Genomic DNA, 16,738 nt, shown 5'->3' on the forward strand with positions numbered 1-16,738 from the left:
GGGGATAAGGGTCATTTTCGTGAGTTTATGCAGATTCATTTTAGCATCAGCTACCCGTCTCTGGTGATGTTTCCCTCTTCCTGGTACAGACTACACCTTTCACAAGGGAAATCTTCAGGCAGCAAGGGAGAGGTCAGAGTATTGTCTGCATTTGCTGTTGCTCAAGGGAGAGGCCAGAAAGATTGCCTGCATTTGCTGTTGCTCAATCACCTTCATCTCAAAATAGTCACAATAATATGGGAAAGGGGCATATTTAGGGTGGCATGTTTGGAACCTCTTCACAGGCTTTGTGCTAAGAAATCTGTGTGTTTTATCTCATTAAAATTTCACAACAGACCTGTGAGTGTGTTGCCATTAATAGTCATGTTTTTTAATTGAAAAAGAAAAAAGGAAAACTAAAGTGCAGTGAAGTTAAATAGTTTGGGCAAGGCCATATTGCTCCCAAGTTGAGAAGCCAGGTTTCAGCCCTGCTTGTCCTCACATAGAAAACAAATTTGCCTAGTCCAGTAGTTCAGTCATTTATAGACACGAAAGAGCCCTGAGACAGCTCAGAATTCTGTTGTGGTTGCTGAAGAGATGAAAGAGAATTAATAACTTATCCAAGACTACATAATTAGAAAACAGCTGCAGTGAGGATGCAATATCCAGGTGTGTCAGGCTGAAAACTGAAGAATCAAAGTGGTTTGATCCTTTCCACAGTAAAAAAATACATTTTACACTGTGACCCAGTGCAAGCATGTATAATATATATTTAAAAGGTTTGTAAATTCATACTCATCCTTACTGGATGAGAGTATAGTACCTTCTGTGTTTCCTGTTCTGTCCCATTCTATTCTATCTTTTTCTATTTCACTCTACTCTTGTCTATTTCACTTATCTTCTTTAAAAAGCTTATTCCAACCAATTAAATCAACCCTGTGGTCCACTAATAGTTTGTGGCCTACAATTTGGGGGAAAATGCTAGAGATAAGCCTACTCAACATCACTTTCTTAGATATTCATGTTCACAGTTACCCTGCTTTTGTGCTAAAATGCACAGACTACTTAGGTGATTTAGTTTCTGCTCTGAAATGTTAGTTTCTCTGTGTAGATTTTGACCAGTGACGACCTCAGTGCAGAGATTAGCTGTGCTTTCTTGTGGAAGCGCTGACTGAACTCTCCTATTTCCTTCAACCGGTACCCTGTGATCTTTGTTGAGGCAAAGATCAGTCTTACAGTCATCAGGCAATGCAGTCTCATAATCTATAGATGGAGAGAAAGAGGAAATTGTTAATGCAACTTGTACCGAATTTCCACATTTGAAGTGTATTTTGCTAGGTGTGACTCTTCCCTTTTCACTGACTATATTCTTTAAATGAGGCTTAGATTACTGTTATTACCCCCAAAATTCTCTGTATTGTTTAGCTATGCCGGTAGCCATGATAAACATTTCTTTATTGTTCTTGGACTATGCTTACTGCTGTGCTTGGTCGTTCACTCTTTGCAACCCCATGGACTGTTGTCCTCCAGGCTCCTTGTCCATGGGAATTCTCCAGGAAAGAATACTGGAGTGGGTTGCCATGCTCCCCTGCAAGGCATCTTTCCAACCCAGGGATTGAACTCAGGTCCCCTGCATTGCAGGCAGATTCTTTACTGTCTGAGCCACCTGGGAAGCCCCTCGTTCTTGGACTAGGAATTCACAATTCCCAACTTTTTCTAGAGATATCCCTAGTCTAACTACACATATTGGCTTTTATGGGTTCCTATAAGTCAAAAACAATTCTCTCTACATTTGTTACTGCTATCTTTATTATAGTTTGGGGCCAAACACAATGAACCACAATAAGCAAGATTTAATAATACAGGTAAGAGAGGGGAAATAACACTACACTTCAGATATACAGAGCTTCTTGGGAAGAATACTTCATAGGTATCATCATCATAGCACCTCTGGGAGTTAGGCTAATCTAGGTGTTACCAATATATTTTTATTTAAAGAATTGAGTAATACCTAAAGGTTGAATCATTTGGGCTATCCAATCACTGGATAGTAAAGCTAAGTGAAAGTGTGAAAGTGTTAGTTGTGTCCAACACTTTTGGGACCCCATGGGACTGTAGCCCACCAGGTTCCTCCATCCATGAGATTTCTTAGGCAAGAATACTGGAGTGGGTTGCCATATCCTTCTCCAGGGGATCTTCCCAATCCAGGGATCAAACCTGGGTCCCCTGCATTGCAGGCAGAATCTTTACCATCAGAGCCTGGAAATAAATGCTCAACCCTTTTTTGAATATAGATTCTTTTATCCCCAAAGTCACCAGCTTTCAGGTCCCACTGGCGAATGGAAGACTCAGTTAAGACAGAAAGAAAAAAGTTAAAAGCAAATGTAAGAAAAAAAAAAAAAGTAAATGTAAGTAGAGAGAAAAAATGTCTCCTTGTAAAGGAAAACACCAGTAAATGTTTCCACTGCTGCTGTGTGTGCTGTATTCTAATCTTGGATTATATCATATCATTAGGTAGAATGGTGGCAATTCAAGAAAATTCTAAGGGAATAAGATTAGTTAAAGTCCCTGCTAGGGAATTTCCTGGCAGTCCAGTAGTTAGAACTTGGCCTTTTCATTGCTCAGCCTTGAGGTTTGATCCCTGGTGGGGGAACTAGTTCCTGCAAGCTCTGGGATGTGGCCAAAAGAAAAAGAAAATAATCTCTGTTAATTATACCCTCTAAGATACATTTTACTTTCCATATAACAAGATAAGGTAAAACATAGCTATTGTTACTTAAGAATGATAATTATCACATCCTCAACTCTTTATCTTGTTAACGTTTAAGATATGATAACTTGAGTTTTATGCAATGGATATGCAAGAATGATAGAAGATTAAAAGTAATTTAGTGACACTCAGGATAAGCAAAAAGTAATTAGTTGAAAGGGTTAGCAGACAGATTCACTCACTCACACACCCAGTTAAAAACTTAGGGACCAAGCACAGTACTGGGAATTGGAACAGTCTAGAAAAGGAGGCAGTCCTGAATATTCATTGGAAGGAGTGATGCTGAAGCTGAAATTTCAATACTTTGGCCACCTAATTTGAGGAATTGACTCCTTGGAAAAGACCCTGATGCTGGGAAAGATTGAAGGTAGGAGGAGAAGAGGACGACAGAGGATGAGATGGTTGGATGGCATCACTGATTTGATGGACATGAGTTTGAGCAAGCTCTGGGAGTCGGTGATGGACAGGGAAGCCTGGTGTGCTGCAGTCTATGAAGTCGCAGAGTCAGGCATGACTGAATGACTGAACTGACTGAGGGAGGCAAACATTTCAAATTTGAACCCAAAGTGTGACTGGTACTAAGAAAAAGTACAATTTTTCTGACCGTGTTGATAGACTTAAAATAACCTTGGTGGCAATCCGAGATCAACACTTCAATAGTCATGCGTGCTAAGTCGCTTCAGTCATGTCCGACTGTTTGCTACCTCATGAACCATAGCCCACCAGGCTCCTCTGTCCATAGGATTCTCCAGGCAAGAATACTGGAGGGGGTTGCTATGCCTTTCTCCAAGGGATCTTCCTGACCCAGGTATCGAATCTGTGTCTTCTGTAGCTCCTGCATTGCAGGCAGATTCTTGACTGCTGAACCACCAGGGAAGCCCTAGTAATCATATCTATTGGTATTTGGAAAGGCTGTACAGTAGGAACAAACATGGAGAGATATATTTTTAGGCTCAGAATAGAGATTTTTAGAATCTAAGAAAAAGAGATTAACATGAGAGGTGCACAACAGGATCCCACTGGAATAAGATATATAGAATTCCCATATGTAATTAATTCTGTCCATGAGAACCTGTAACTCCCCAAACTTCTCCTTCAAAGGAATAGGAACTTTCACGGCTAATGAAAATTTTGACTTTTATTTTTGTTTACATCCTGGCTGAAAAGCTGGGCTAGACTGGATTGCCACACATTTCTGCTGGGAAGACTTGATTGCTTGAAACTTTAACCATACTTTTGCTTTCACAAAATAGGCATTAAAAAAAATTATTCATTTTTATGGCGGTGCTGTTGTAGTTGCTGCATGTGGGATCTAGCTCCTTGACTAGGAATTGAACCTGGGACCCTTGCATTGGGAGTGTGGAGTCTTAGCCACTGGATCAGCAAAGTCCCCCAAATATTCGTTCTTAAGGCAGACTGCAGAACATGGCTTTCTAGGATGATAAATGTTAAGTCGCTTAAAACTCTTGACAACATGTTTGAACCAGTCCTCCATCCTAAGAAAAAAATAAGTCTGCACCCTGAGTGCTCCATGTAGGAGTTATCTCTACAGGCTCCAAATATCTTAAACAGATAAGAAGAAAACATCTGTTTGTCGCATTGTCTTTTGAAGTTGAGCCCATCTGTTCTTTAATGGTATTTATCTTCACCCTTAGTAAATGTGTTAAGGTACATTTAATGCCATTGGGTCCTTGTTGTCTTTGGACAAAGGAAATTTATGAATACACAGGTGTTTTCTGTTTGTGTTAGACTACAGCGATCATTTGGACCTTTGATATAATCTCATATGTAAACGATACAGTAAACAGGACTTTGACGATTCAGAGAAATAAAAACTGAATGTCATCTGACTGGTCCAGGGAAGAGAAACAACTCTTATGGCTAATAGGAGATCAAGTGCAAACTCATATCTCATGTTATAGCTATTTTACTGATGTGAATTTCATTGTGCAAAGCACTGGTAATGATGGAGGTATTCATTATTTTTCTTAAACTTGAACTTGACTGGTACTGTCCAGGAGGTGGAACTATTCCTTGCTACCCTTCTGAGTTCTTGTGCCTGTACTGGTAATAAAATTTACACAAGACACATTAACAGGAGAAAATTTCATGTGCATGAGAGATCATAAAATGATGCTCAGAGAGTGATATGAAGTAGAAAGCTTTGTATCTTTTTATGTAAAGAAACAATACATTTGTGAGCATTTGCCAAGACAAAGAGGCTTAGGTTTGAGGCCTTAATAAATAAGGAAATTAAGCAAAAATTAGGCTTGGATAGTAAAGTATTAAAGAAGGAACAGGGTTTGTGTATATGGGCTTCTCAGCCCTGAAATGAATTATCTCTGATGATAAAGATGTCTCTATTAGGATCCTGTTACTTGGAGGGTACTCTTCACAAGCGAGATTTATCTCCTATATTCAGGGAGACAAAGAAGGATCAAAGGGTTCATATATGTGCTGCTTTCCAAGTAACTTTAATTAGAAATAATCAATATGCAGCTTTGGCATCTTTGGGGGCAGGCTATGTGCCCTTAACTCCAACCTGCTAAGCCCCCTTTGTCCATCAGTACCAGGCAGCTGAGGCACTGGAACCACAGAAGAACCAGCCCTGGTCCCAGATTTACGTGATGGAATGTTAGTGGGATGACTGCAAGTCAGGTGTCATGGCGCTCAGCCTGGGGTCTGACAGGAGCACCCCTGGGGAAGCTATTGTGCTCCTAATTAGCCTCTAGGATTTAGGGACACTTCATGGCTCTATTCCACTGTTCAATTACTTCATTTCAGTCACGTCTGGGTGTGTCAGGAAGTCATGCTTGGCTATAGAAGATATTACTTGTCTTCTGAGTAATGTTTGAATTCTGGCTTATGGATGCTATACATTTTTTTTTTTTTTAATGTTTGAACACCTTCTTTTTAAAGTGTCACCACAAGCCATGATTTTGAGTTTACTGAAATTCCAGGTACATCAAAGTCATTTATTTCATTAACTAGCTAACTCACTTTGCATCCACAAATAGGGGGCTGACAAAGATTCTCCACTGAACCCTACATGTCAGGCTCGCTGAAGTACCTTTTTGCCATGGCTTCAAACACTGGGCTTCTGTGGCCTTCTTCATAGAGTCCAATTAAAGCAGGAACCCTGGGAAGGCAGCTTACCGTGAATCCCCCATCCTCCTCCTCTGATCCCCTGGACGTGTAGCAGCTTCCTCATCTGCCGCCACCCCACGTGACCTCTGACCACCTGGCCTGCATTCAGCAAGAATCCTGTCAGACTCTCCCCTCACCCCTGATGCTCCCTTTAGTAATTTTGCACCCACTGACCACCCTCAGCCCTCTGTTCCTCAGTTATAAATTCTGAGTCCTTGCTGTATTCAAAAATTGAGCCCAGTTGTATACTGAGGTCTTTTTCCCCTGTTGTAGTAGTTTTTCTTCACAAAATTTGTTTTTACTGCTTTAATTGCTGTCTTGTTCTGGTTTCTGTTTGATAGTTCTGAGGCTTCTGGATGATACATTTCAGTTCGTGTTTGAAAATCTTCATTTTAAAGTGTCATAATAAGCCATGGTTTTGAGTTTACTGGGATTCAAAGTATGTTGAGTCCATTCCTTGAATAACCAACTCCTGTGTGTATCTATTGAGTATCAAATAAGTGACTTAGAAAGTTGACAATAACCTAATCCTACAGTTAAAGGCATATTATGTACATCTTTTATAATACCTCTAGGGTGTACAAAGATATTTTGGACACAGAAAATCCTTAGTAGGCACATTCACATACTTTTCAAAGGAACTGTTGTCCAAGAATAAGAGGAATTGCTTTCCTATTTTCAATTAAACACTGTCGGTATTAACCCTGTCATGCATTTTCAATAGGTTAATATTTATACCTTTTACAGTATATCAGCATAACTTGTTTACAGTTTCAATATTTAGAATTCATGTTTAATTATACTACAGTTTTCTAGCTTCTTAACTATATTACTTTCTGATTATGCCATGGCTCAACAGGGCAAGCTTTTATTGCATAAAATGAGCTTGTATAAATTACATCTCTTTGTTCCACTACAGCAATTGAATAAAATTAGATTTTGGGGACTTCTCTTGAGGAACTACGTTATTTATTTGACTCTTCTTTCTCTCTTCTTCCCTCTCCAGTCCCACCTTATGGAATGAAGCAGAACTCAGAAATTATTTTCCTATGGCTAACAAATGTCAAATATAGCTTTCTTCATCATTTTGAAAATATTCAGTCTAATTAACTTTTTAAAATTTTGTAGTAAAATATTAATTTTACACTGAATGCTATATTTCCTTGAAACCAGTGTCTTAAAGTTGATTCTTCATCTTTTTTACACTGCAGAAATCTGTCATTATATCACAAAATGTTTAACCATCAAAACAACTACCATAAGAGTTTGTTCTATCATTGGGTTCTTAAACTTACTTCAAATGCCAATGAAATATTTATAGCATTCTTATATTAACTTATCATCCTGGCTAATTCTTTCTATTAGGAAGGCACTTGAATTTGCTGGAATTCAAACACACATATTGAAATACATACACCCACCCACACATACAAAATTCCCCTTTCCCCCATCACACAATAACATCTCAAAAAATTAAGTCTTTCTTTGACTGGGCAAAGAGCTGTCTTTTCTCATCCAGCAGGTTAAATACTGCAGAACTATTAGATTATCTGGAACTGTTTCTGACTAAAGATTTTTTAGAAGAAAACTTGAATTTCACTTCAAAAGTAAGTAGTCTTTTCAAATTTCTGCTGCATAGCCTGATAGGGAACATGAGGTATGGCTTTCTGTGAAAAAAAAAAAATTAAAATTTGTATAATGTGCTGTGTTTTTAAAGCTGCGTATTTGACTTTAGGAGGAAAATTTTTCTTGTGCCTTGTAGGGAATACACAGATTAAGGATTAGCAATATGTTTTAGTCTTGAGGATCTCCAACCTATGCAAAATTTATCTGGGGGAGAAACTGACAAAGTTGAGACAAAGTGGAAGGAACCAATAATAAGGAATACTGATGATGACAATAATAATAATGATAGGAATGGGGAAGGAAAAGGAATTGTTGGAATGCCACCAAAAATGCTACTAACTTCTCTTATTGAACTAAGTTTATCACCTTATCTGTTTCTGGCCAAGTTACATTATAAAATATCATAGCTTAATTTGAAATTTTCTAGGAAAAATGTCTTGCTTGAAAGCACCTCTCTTTCCTGAAAACATAAATTTCTGCTTTAAAAGAAGAAACTGCTTTGGGGATTTTTCTGCTTTGAGGATATTACACTGGTCTCTTATTTCAGAAGTTTACTCAGAATTCAGTTTGGATTCACTGTAACTTGTTATTGGAGGTAGAAGGCAGCATTTGGGTTGAAGTAATAAACTAGACAGTTCAGAAAGGCCAGATGCTTTTCTGATATGATTAGTATATAAGTGCTACCAGGGCAATACATCTGGGAACTGCTGCTTCACTTGGAATTATGCTTTTTATTTTTCATATTAAAGAATGGTTCCCAAAGTTTTTATGAATATAATTTATATTCATATTATATATATTCATATATATAATTCATATATATATATTCATGCTATATATATATATATATATGATCCCTTTATATATCCATATATATATATATATATATATATATATATATATATGATCCCTTTCAGTATCATGAGGCTAGAGTCTGTTTGCTGGTTATTGTAACAGTGTCTTTATCATGCTTGGTTGATCTGGGGACTGTGAGGTAATGGAGACTGAGGAGGTGCTTAGGAAAGAAGACATAAAAGGAAACTCATAGACGATAAAGATTTTATCTTGGCACCGTTTCTCCATTGCCAGTGATAAGAATGTTATCTTTCTGGTACCAAAGAGAGCATCTTTCTCATAGAAAATTTTGTTTCCTGCTTTTAGGTAGAAATAGGGAGATCAGAAAGTCTTTCCTATACTTGGTGTTTCTCAAGTGTCTTCAGCTCAAAATCATCAATATGCTGAAGGAGCATATTTGAAGATGGCACATCCTCATCTCCTTCAATTCAAACATACACAGAAATAGAAAAAAATTGACCTTCATATCCTCATCACCAGTTTCTGTAAGGTATAGTTCGGGCCGAGGCAGAAAAGGAAAGATGACCTCAACAGAAGTAGGTTACCTTTATTCAGGCAAGGAGGGGCGACAGTCAGCCCAATGACCAGGCTGAGAGGGATCAGGGAGGCTTCATATTTATAAGGAGGTTTGTGGAAGCGATAAGGGAAATGTTAATCAAGCAGGATGTTTTGGGTATTCTTTAGTTGAGATGGCATTTGTAGTTGGGCAAGGGGTGATAAGTCTTCTGGGCAGGTGTCAGGGGTGGAAGGTTTCTGGACAGGGGTTGATAAGTCCCAGATAGATGCAACTGGCCTGGGGCATCAGGGCGGGACCTAAAGTTCTGTTTTGTTTTCTCCGAAGTTAGTTGATTCCGCAAGGGCCTTTGAGATTGTTGTTTTCTTTTCTAGGCCCAAAGACTCCTTCATTCCAGACCCTGAAATCATAAAAAATGGGGAAAACAGTGCCGTATCTCTCGGGCTACTACCTGCTGGATAGGGGCGACGGTTTTGGGTCTGGAATGGAGGATCATCCTAGGGCCCAGGGTCTCTTTTTTCTGAGCTTGGGGTGAGGCTCTTGAGAAGAAGAATGGTCTTGACCTGATCTCGAGAGATGGCCCGAATCCTTTCTTGGAGAAACCTTTGAAAGAGATTGAAGAGACAGGGTCCAAATAAGAGGAATTGAAAGATAAGAACCAATGGCACCAGAAAAGGGAGCAACCAAGGGAGTATCTGTTGGAACAGGTTTTAGGGACTGTAAAGGATTTGTAACTCTTTTCTGCGGTGTTCAATTCTGTCTCTAAGTTCTTTGACTCTACCCTGGACTATGCCCGTTTCATAAACAAAATAGCAGCAGTCCTCTCCTAGGAAAAGGCAGGTCCCTCCCTTTTCCGCGGTGAGAAGGTCCAGGGCTCGCCTATTTTGTAGGGCCACAAAAGCTAGTGAGTTAATTTGTCTTTGGATTGAAATGAAGGATTCCACTACTTGCTCCATGTCTTCATTAAGTTCTTGGGACAACTTGTAGTAGAAACAGGCAGAGGTCTAGATGCCTCCAATCCCGGTGCCTAGGGCTGCTGCTTTGCCAGTCCCAATCAGGAGGGGGCTATGACAGCTCGTCTTTTTCTGTGGAAAAATTCCCCTTGGGGGTAGACTATTTGTTCTACCTCTTCTTTTTTGAGGAATGTTAGGCCTGGGTCAGGAAGACCAAGATGCAGGGTCCAGGGGGGTCCAATGGGAGACATGAATATGCATAGGTCCCACAGAGAATGAAGATTCCCTGATTGGTGCAATTATTTGTGCTGTTCCAGAGAACCCAAGTGGAACAGAAGGAGAGAGCAGAGTTTGTAAGACCAGTGCAGTTGGGACTAGAGTCGTTAATACAGGTTAGGGTTGAAGAGGCTGAGAGTAGGACATTGTCAGAGACTGGCCCAATGAGTTGTGTAGTTTTTTGTTGGGAAGGGGAGGTATAGTTGCCCTGTGACAGCCAGGTTGAAGGTAAAGAATTGCTATGTGCAGTGAGGGAGGCAGTGACATGCATATCCAGCACTGGGATGTGTGCTGTGTGTACTGGAAGAATTAGAAGAAAGAGTTGAAAAGGCGAGTAAGGTGTTGGTTGCCAGAGGGAGGTTTTAGGAGAGGCCGTAATTGGAAAAGGAGGTCTAGGCATTTATAAGTCTCAGGGGTCACCTGTAACAGGGAAATTATGTTCTTTATGACTTGTTCTTGTTCCTTTTCCTGATTTTGATCTAGTACCCCACCCCCATCTGAGTACACCCAGTAGGTAATGGGATAGAAACATATGTTTCCTCCATTTGGCTTATGGCAGATAGTCATGAAACTCCCTCTCTTTTGTACTTTAACAGTGAGTAGGGATTTGGACTTCCTGCCCCCAAGGTCCATGGTGCATGGTTTTGGAGCTGTATTATAACATGAAGAATGTACATAGGAATAAATGTCTGAGCAAGGGCAGGGAGTGGCCAGAAGGCTGGGGAGTGCAGCAAGGATAAGGAGCAGAGGAGTCATGGGGCTGATAGTTAGGCAGTGCAGAGGAAATAGCACCCTAGGAGTAGAACACAGCTAGCAACGTAGGTGATACCCACGGAAAGACGAAGGATAGGTAGCCAGTCTTGAGGGGAGACAGTTACGAGGCCTATAGCAAGGACTAAGATTAAGAGTGCAGTTATAGTGAGAGACAGGGAGAGGCCAGTCAGGGCGAGGGGCAGAAAGCCCCAAGTTGGTGGTGGTTTGAATCTGAGGAGGAACAGTGCTCATTAGGATGTGGAATGATGTAGAGAATGAGAGTAAAGAAATCGATTTCGCCTGGAGTCAGGTTGTAGAGGGTTCCCTGGAGCCACAGTTGAGACACCAGTGTAGTCAGGTCCTTGAAGGAGGTTCCTGAAGGGGCGCTGGTCCAGAGGTCTTGTAGTAGTTGGGTCAGGAACTGTTGCAGGTTGAAAAGAGTCCAGGTCATTCAGTGTCCTCTCCAATGGTTGACAGAGGTTGTCGCCAGGTGAATTTTAAGGAGGTAGGTCCTGAGAGGGAGACCTGATAGGTGTCATTTTAGGAGGGCAGCGCAGGATCAGAAGTGACCCGTTTTAGGCGAGAGAGGTGTACCCAGGAGGTGACCTTCTCGAGTTTAGCTGCAGTTGGGGTAAGGAGGATGATTTTGAATGGTCCCTACCACTTTGGGGTTAGGTTACCCTGGGGATTATCAGATAGATAGACCATGTCCCCAATTTGTAAAGGAGACAGGGAAGCTTGGGGGTCAGGGACAGGCAAGTTGTGGTTGACATATTTCCAGAGGGCATTGCGGAGTTCCACCAGCAGAGGGGAATGTAGGAATCTTGGTATGGGAGGAGGTTCAGGGGGAGTCCAGGAGGGAGCATGGGCCTTCCAAACATCACCTCAGAGGGGCTCAGCCCCAGGGGCTTTCTGGGCAAAGCCCGTATTCTGATGAGAACAATCGGCAAAAGTTTAGTCCAATCCAGATGTACCTCGAGGGTTAGTTTGGTAAGGGTTCCTTTGATTATTCTATTCATCTTTTCTACCTTTCCTGAGGACTCGGGACAGTATGGAATGTGAAATTATTTGTAAGAATTGGACAAGTTGTTGGGTGACCTTGGACATAAATTCCAGGCCATTATCAGACTGTAGGGATGAAGGCAGGCCAAACCTGCGGATAATTTCTGTGAGGAGTATTTGGGCCACAGTGTGTGCTCTTTTGTTTGTAGTGGGAAATGCTTCTAGCCATCCCAAAAAGGTGTCCACAAGGACCAGGAGGTATCTGACTCTCTGGACCAGGCGTATATGAGTAAAGTCTATGTGAGTAAATATGAGTTATAGGAGTAACTATGTGAGTTATATGAGTAAAGTCCTGTGCTGGAAGGCTGCCTCGCACTTGATGGGTTGGTTTAAGGTTGGAATTGGGGTTAGTACATTGACATGTTCGACAGGAGAAGGTAAGGTTATCTAAATATTGTTGGTCAGCATTGGATATGGGGAAGTGGTTATGGAGGAACTGTTGGAGTGTCTTGGATGAGGGATGAAAAAGAGAGTGTAGAGGAGAGAGGATTTCTCTGGTGGTGGGAGGGTCGGGTGGAGTCAAAGATAAGATGACAGGGGACTGGAGGGAAGGGTGGGACAGTGCTATCTCCTTTGCCTTCTGGTCTGCAGCATTGTTGTAGGCTGATATGAGACTTCCCTTTTGATGTCCCCTACAGTGGAGGATGGCGGCTTTGTTTGGTAAGAGTGCTGCCTCTAGAAGTTTGTGGATCAGGCCTGAATTAATAATGGGGGATCCCTTTTGGGTTAGGAAACCTCTTTCTCTCCACATTAGGATGTTTGAGTGAAGTATGTTATAGGCATATTTGGAGTCTGTGTGGATGTTAACCCTTAGATTTTTAGCCAGAGTTAAAGCTCTGGTGAGAGCTATCGGTTCTGCCTGTTGGGAGGTGGTGTGAGGTGGCAGAGGTGAAGCTTCAATTGTCTGGGTTCCATGATTGTGTCGAAGGTTCCCCTGGATGATGGCATATTCTGCTGCAAAGGGTGGATATTTTTGAGAGCTGCCAGTGTGGGGTGTCTGGGTCTAGGATGGGCTGATCTGTTAAATGTTGGAAGGGCTTTTGGGTAATATCTACTGTTAGGCTGCAGCTATGTAGGAGGGAGTCTGCTGTAGAGGACATGGGTAATAAGCTGGCGGGGTTAAGGGGAGAGCAGGGGGAGAATGAGAGCTGAGGGTCGAGGAGAAAGGCATGTAGAACCTGTACCCTGGAAGGGGGAAGGGAGAGGAAAGCCCGATGTGATAATAATTCTCAGAAGGTGTGTGGAGAACAGACTGTTAAAGGGGTATGTATAGAGAGTTTATTTGCTTCGGGTACGAGGGCTGCGATAGCAGCCATGGCCTGTCTGCAGGGAGGCCACCCCTTGGTCACCATGTCCAGCTGTTTTGATAGATAGACTATGGGAGACCAGGTGTCTCCAACCCACTGACATAGAAGCCCCAGGGCCTGTCCTTGGTTGGAATGTGCAAAGAGAAAGAATGGTCTGGTGTGATCTGGCAGGTGGAGAGTTGGCACTCGGAGGAGACTATAGGTGAGCCGGCAAAGAAGATTGGCCAGCGAGGAGGGATTAAAGAGGGGCTCATCCAGACATCCTTTAGTTGCCTCATAGAGCGGCTTTGCAATGAGGGACAAGTTAGGGATCCAGATACAGAAAAAATTTAGGAGGTCGAGGATAGACAGGAATTCCCTTTTCGTTTTTGGAAATGGACAGTTAATTAAGGCCTGGATTCTATCTGGGGGAATAGTTCTTTGTTGATGGGCTATGGAGAGCCCCAGGTAGGTGACCTTTGTCTGGGCTATTTGGGCGTTAGATTGGGATACCCGATAACCCCAGGATCCCATGGCCCCAAGGAGTTTGGCAGTATGTTGGAGGCAGAGTTTTTGGGTTGGGCTACAAAGGAGGAGGTCATCTATGTATTGGAGGAGATGACTCGGGGCTAGGTCTGTAGGTAGATGTCTACCTACAGATGTCTGTAGGTCCTTTTGTAAAGTCTGTCCAAAAAAGTGGGGACTGTCTCTGAACCCCTGGGGGAGAACTGTCTATGTTAGTTGTTGGGAAACCTGAGTCTCAGGGTCTTGCCTGGTGAAGGCAAAAAGGGGTTGGGAGAGGGGGTGGAGGGGGATGGTGAAAAAGGCGTCTTTGAGATCTAATACCATGAAGTGGGTTGCAATCAGGGGTATGGCAGACAGAAGGGTGTAAGGGTTAGAGACTACTAGGAATGTCGGCATGATGGCCTCATTGATTTTTCGCAGATCCTGGACCAGTGTCCAAGAGTTTGGTCCCTTCCTTACTGCTAGAATAGGGGTGTTGTGTGGTGAATGGGTAGGAATTAGGATAGAGGCTTGAAGAAGACAGTCTATGATAGGCTTAAGTGCCTTGTGGGCCTCCGGGGTGAGAGAGTACTCTTGTTGGGTGATTATAGTCGAGGGGTCTTTTAGGTTAATGTGGACTGGGGGATGATGTTTGGCTATGGATGGGTGATCAGTGTCCCAGACTTGGGGGTCTAAGGCAGGTAGATCTAAGGGAAGGTCAGGGGTGAGGGATAGTGACCGTCCAGGTGCCATCTGCATGCAGAATATAGATACTGTATCAAGGGGGGTATGGTAATAAAGACCCCCAATTTGGATAACAAATCTCTCCCTAGAAGTGCCATCAGGCACTGAGGCATTATGAGGAATGAGTGTATAAGGGTCGATTTTCCAAACTGAGAGTAATGGAGGGCTGATTTTTGGCCTTAGGGGAGCTCCAGAGACGCCCTTGATTGTGAGTCCTGAGTCTTGAGTTGGACCAGAGTAGGTGATTAAGAGAGAGAAAATGGCTCCATTGTCTACTATAAAAAGAGGTCTTTTTTTCTGGCCACTACCCCGTTGACCCTAGGTTCCAAGTTCGTGTTTGGGATACGGACCGGAGGGCTGGAACCCAGGCCCCATCATTTGAACAACTCTCGTAGGGTTGGGTTAGGGTTCTGGGGAGAAGTGGGAATCTCCCCAGAGGCACCAGGGCGTCCCTGTGGACATTCCACTCTCCAGGTCTGGGAGGTGGGGACCTCCCCAGGGGTGCCAGGGCGTCCCTGGGGACAGTCCATCTTCCAGTGTCCCCACTGGACGCAGATTGGGCATGCTTTTGTGGGGGCCCGTGGGTTTGGTCATGCCTTTGCCCAGTGTCCTGACTTGTTGCATCGGAAGCAGGGTCCAGGGCTGGGGGGTCTTAAGCACCGTTCTGGGATGACTTGGGACAGGCTGATCTCTTCCCTTAATTGCTGCCGCCAAAAAGGCATATTTAGCTTTTCTCTCACATTCTTTTTCTCTCTTAGCCTCCTCCTCTCTACTATTGAACACCTTGAAGGCTACTTCTAGAAGGTCTCTTTCGGGGGGTCTCAGGGCCCTTTTCTAGTTGTCGAAGCTTGCGTCTGATGTTAGGGGTGGACTGGCTAATGAATTGAACGTAGAGTAGAGTTGAATTAGAATTGAATGTAGAATTGAAGGTAGAGTAACCCAGCAGGGGTGGTGATATCTAGGTTGGTATACTTTTGGACTGCCTCTGCGAGGCGTGCCAAGAATAAGGCTGGATTTTTGGCTGGCCCTTGGGTGATTTCTCTGACTTTATCATAATTGACATGGATATGAGTATTTTTCTGCATTCCTTCTAGAATGCAGATAATCTTATGATTGAGTCTCCTGATACCTGGGTCACCAGGCTGGTAAGTCCAGTAGGAATCTAACTGAGGCACCGCCTCATCAGCAGCTGGGCTATCCTGGTCTTGGTTATGTAAATGATCAGCATGGCTTTTGCCGCTTGCCAGATACGGTCTTTTCATCTGGGGTGAGAGTGGCATTTAGGATATAATAGATGTCACTCAATATGAGGTTATAGGCCTGGGAGAGTCTCAGAAATTCTTTTCTGTATCTGGTAGGATTTTCAGAAAATGATCCTAACTTTTCCTCTATCTGGCTCATATCTGACAATGAAAATGGCACATGGACTTGGGTTTCCCCTCTCTCAGGGGAAACATATGTTGGGTACATGACCATGTGGCGGTGGGGGGGGGGGGGAGTTGGGGAGATGGGTTAGCGGGGTCGAGGGGGAGTCAGGAGAGGTTTAGGGTCAGTAGGTGAGTTGGATGAAGGGGAAGGAGAGGGTTGGCTGGGTGGTGGGTAGGGAGGGGACTTGTCCATGGAGTCGAAATCCGGGGGTGCGGAAGGTCGCAGTCCTTGGTTAGTCAAGGAAGAAGAGCCCTTTTGCTTGGGAGGCAAGGTGTGTAGAAGGATCTTGTGGGTGGAGCAGGCCTGGCATAGGGAGGTCTGCTCCGAAGGGCCCAAAAGGCTTGGGAATATGGGATATTCGACCACTTGCCATTCCATTTAAGGAAGTTGGTGAGATTTTGAAGAATGTTAAAGTCAAACGTGTGAAATTCAGGCCAGCGGTCTTGGTTGTCTAACTGGTATTGAGGCCAAATCTGTGTACAGAGTTGTTTTAAGTGGTTAGCTTTGAGTTCAGTGAGTGAGAGTGGTTTGATATTTTTGAGAACACAGGTCAGAGGGGAATCTTTTGGGACAGATTGGCCAGACCCCATAATTGAAGGGCGAGCAGAGGTTCCTATTGGTTGGTTGAGTCATCGCCCAAAGTTGCAACAGGAGTTATGAGAAGAGAGCTCTGTGTCGAGGTGGAGAGTCCCCCACTGTCGCCTAGAGTGGCCCTGGGCCAGGGGTCCCCGGGAACCGGAAAGGACTGAGCTCTAGGGCGACTCTAGAACACCGTCTTGATCTTACCTTAATCTAGGGGCTGACTTGACTGGAGTGTTGCATGTAGAGCAGTCGAATGGCA

General features: G+C 43.1%; 1 long non-coding RNA gene across 2 annotated transcripts in view; it reads right to left on the reverse strand.

Annotated features, from left to right (window-relative positions):
* Positions 1–16,738, reverse strand: part of LOC136171112 (uncharacterized) — a 1,397,893-nt gene that overhangs the window by 582,746 nt on the left and 798,409 nt on the right. The gene's annotated exons all lie outside the window — the stretch shown is intronic.

The sequence above is a fragment of the Muntiacus reevesi genome, chromosome 6 (assembly GCF_963930625.1).
Source record: "Muntiacus reevesi chromosome 6, mMunRee1.1, whole genome shotgun sequence".
NCBI classification, from domain to species: Eukaryota; Metazoa; Chordata; class Mammalia; order Artiodactyla; family Cervidae; genus Muntiacus; species Muntiacus reevesi.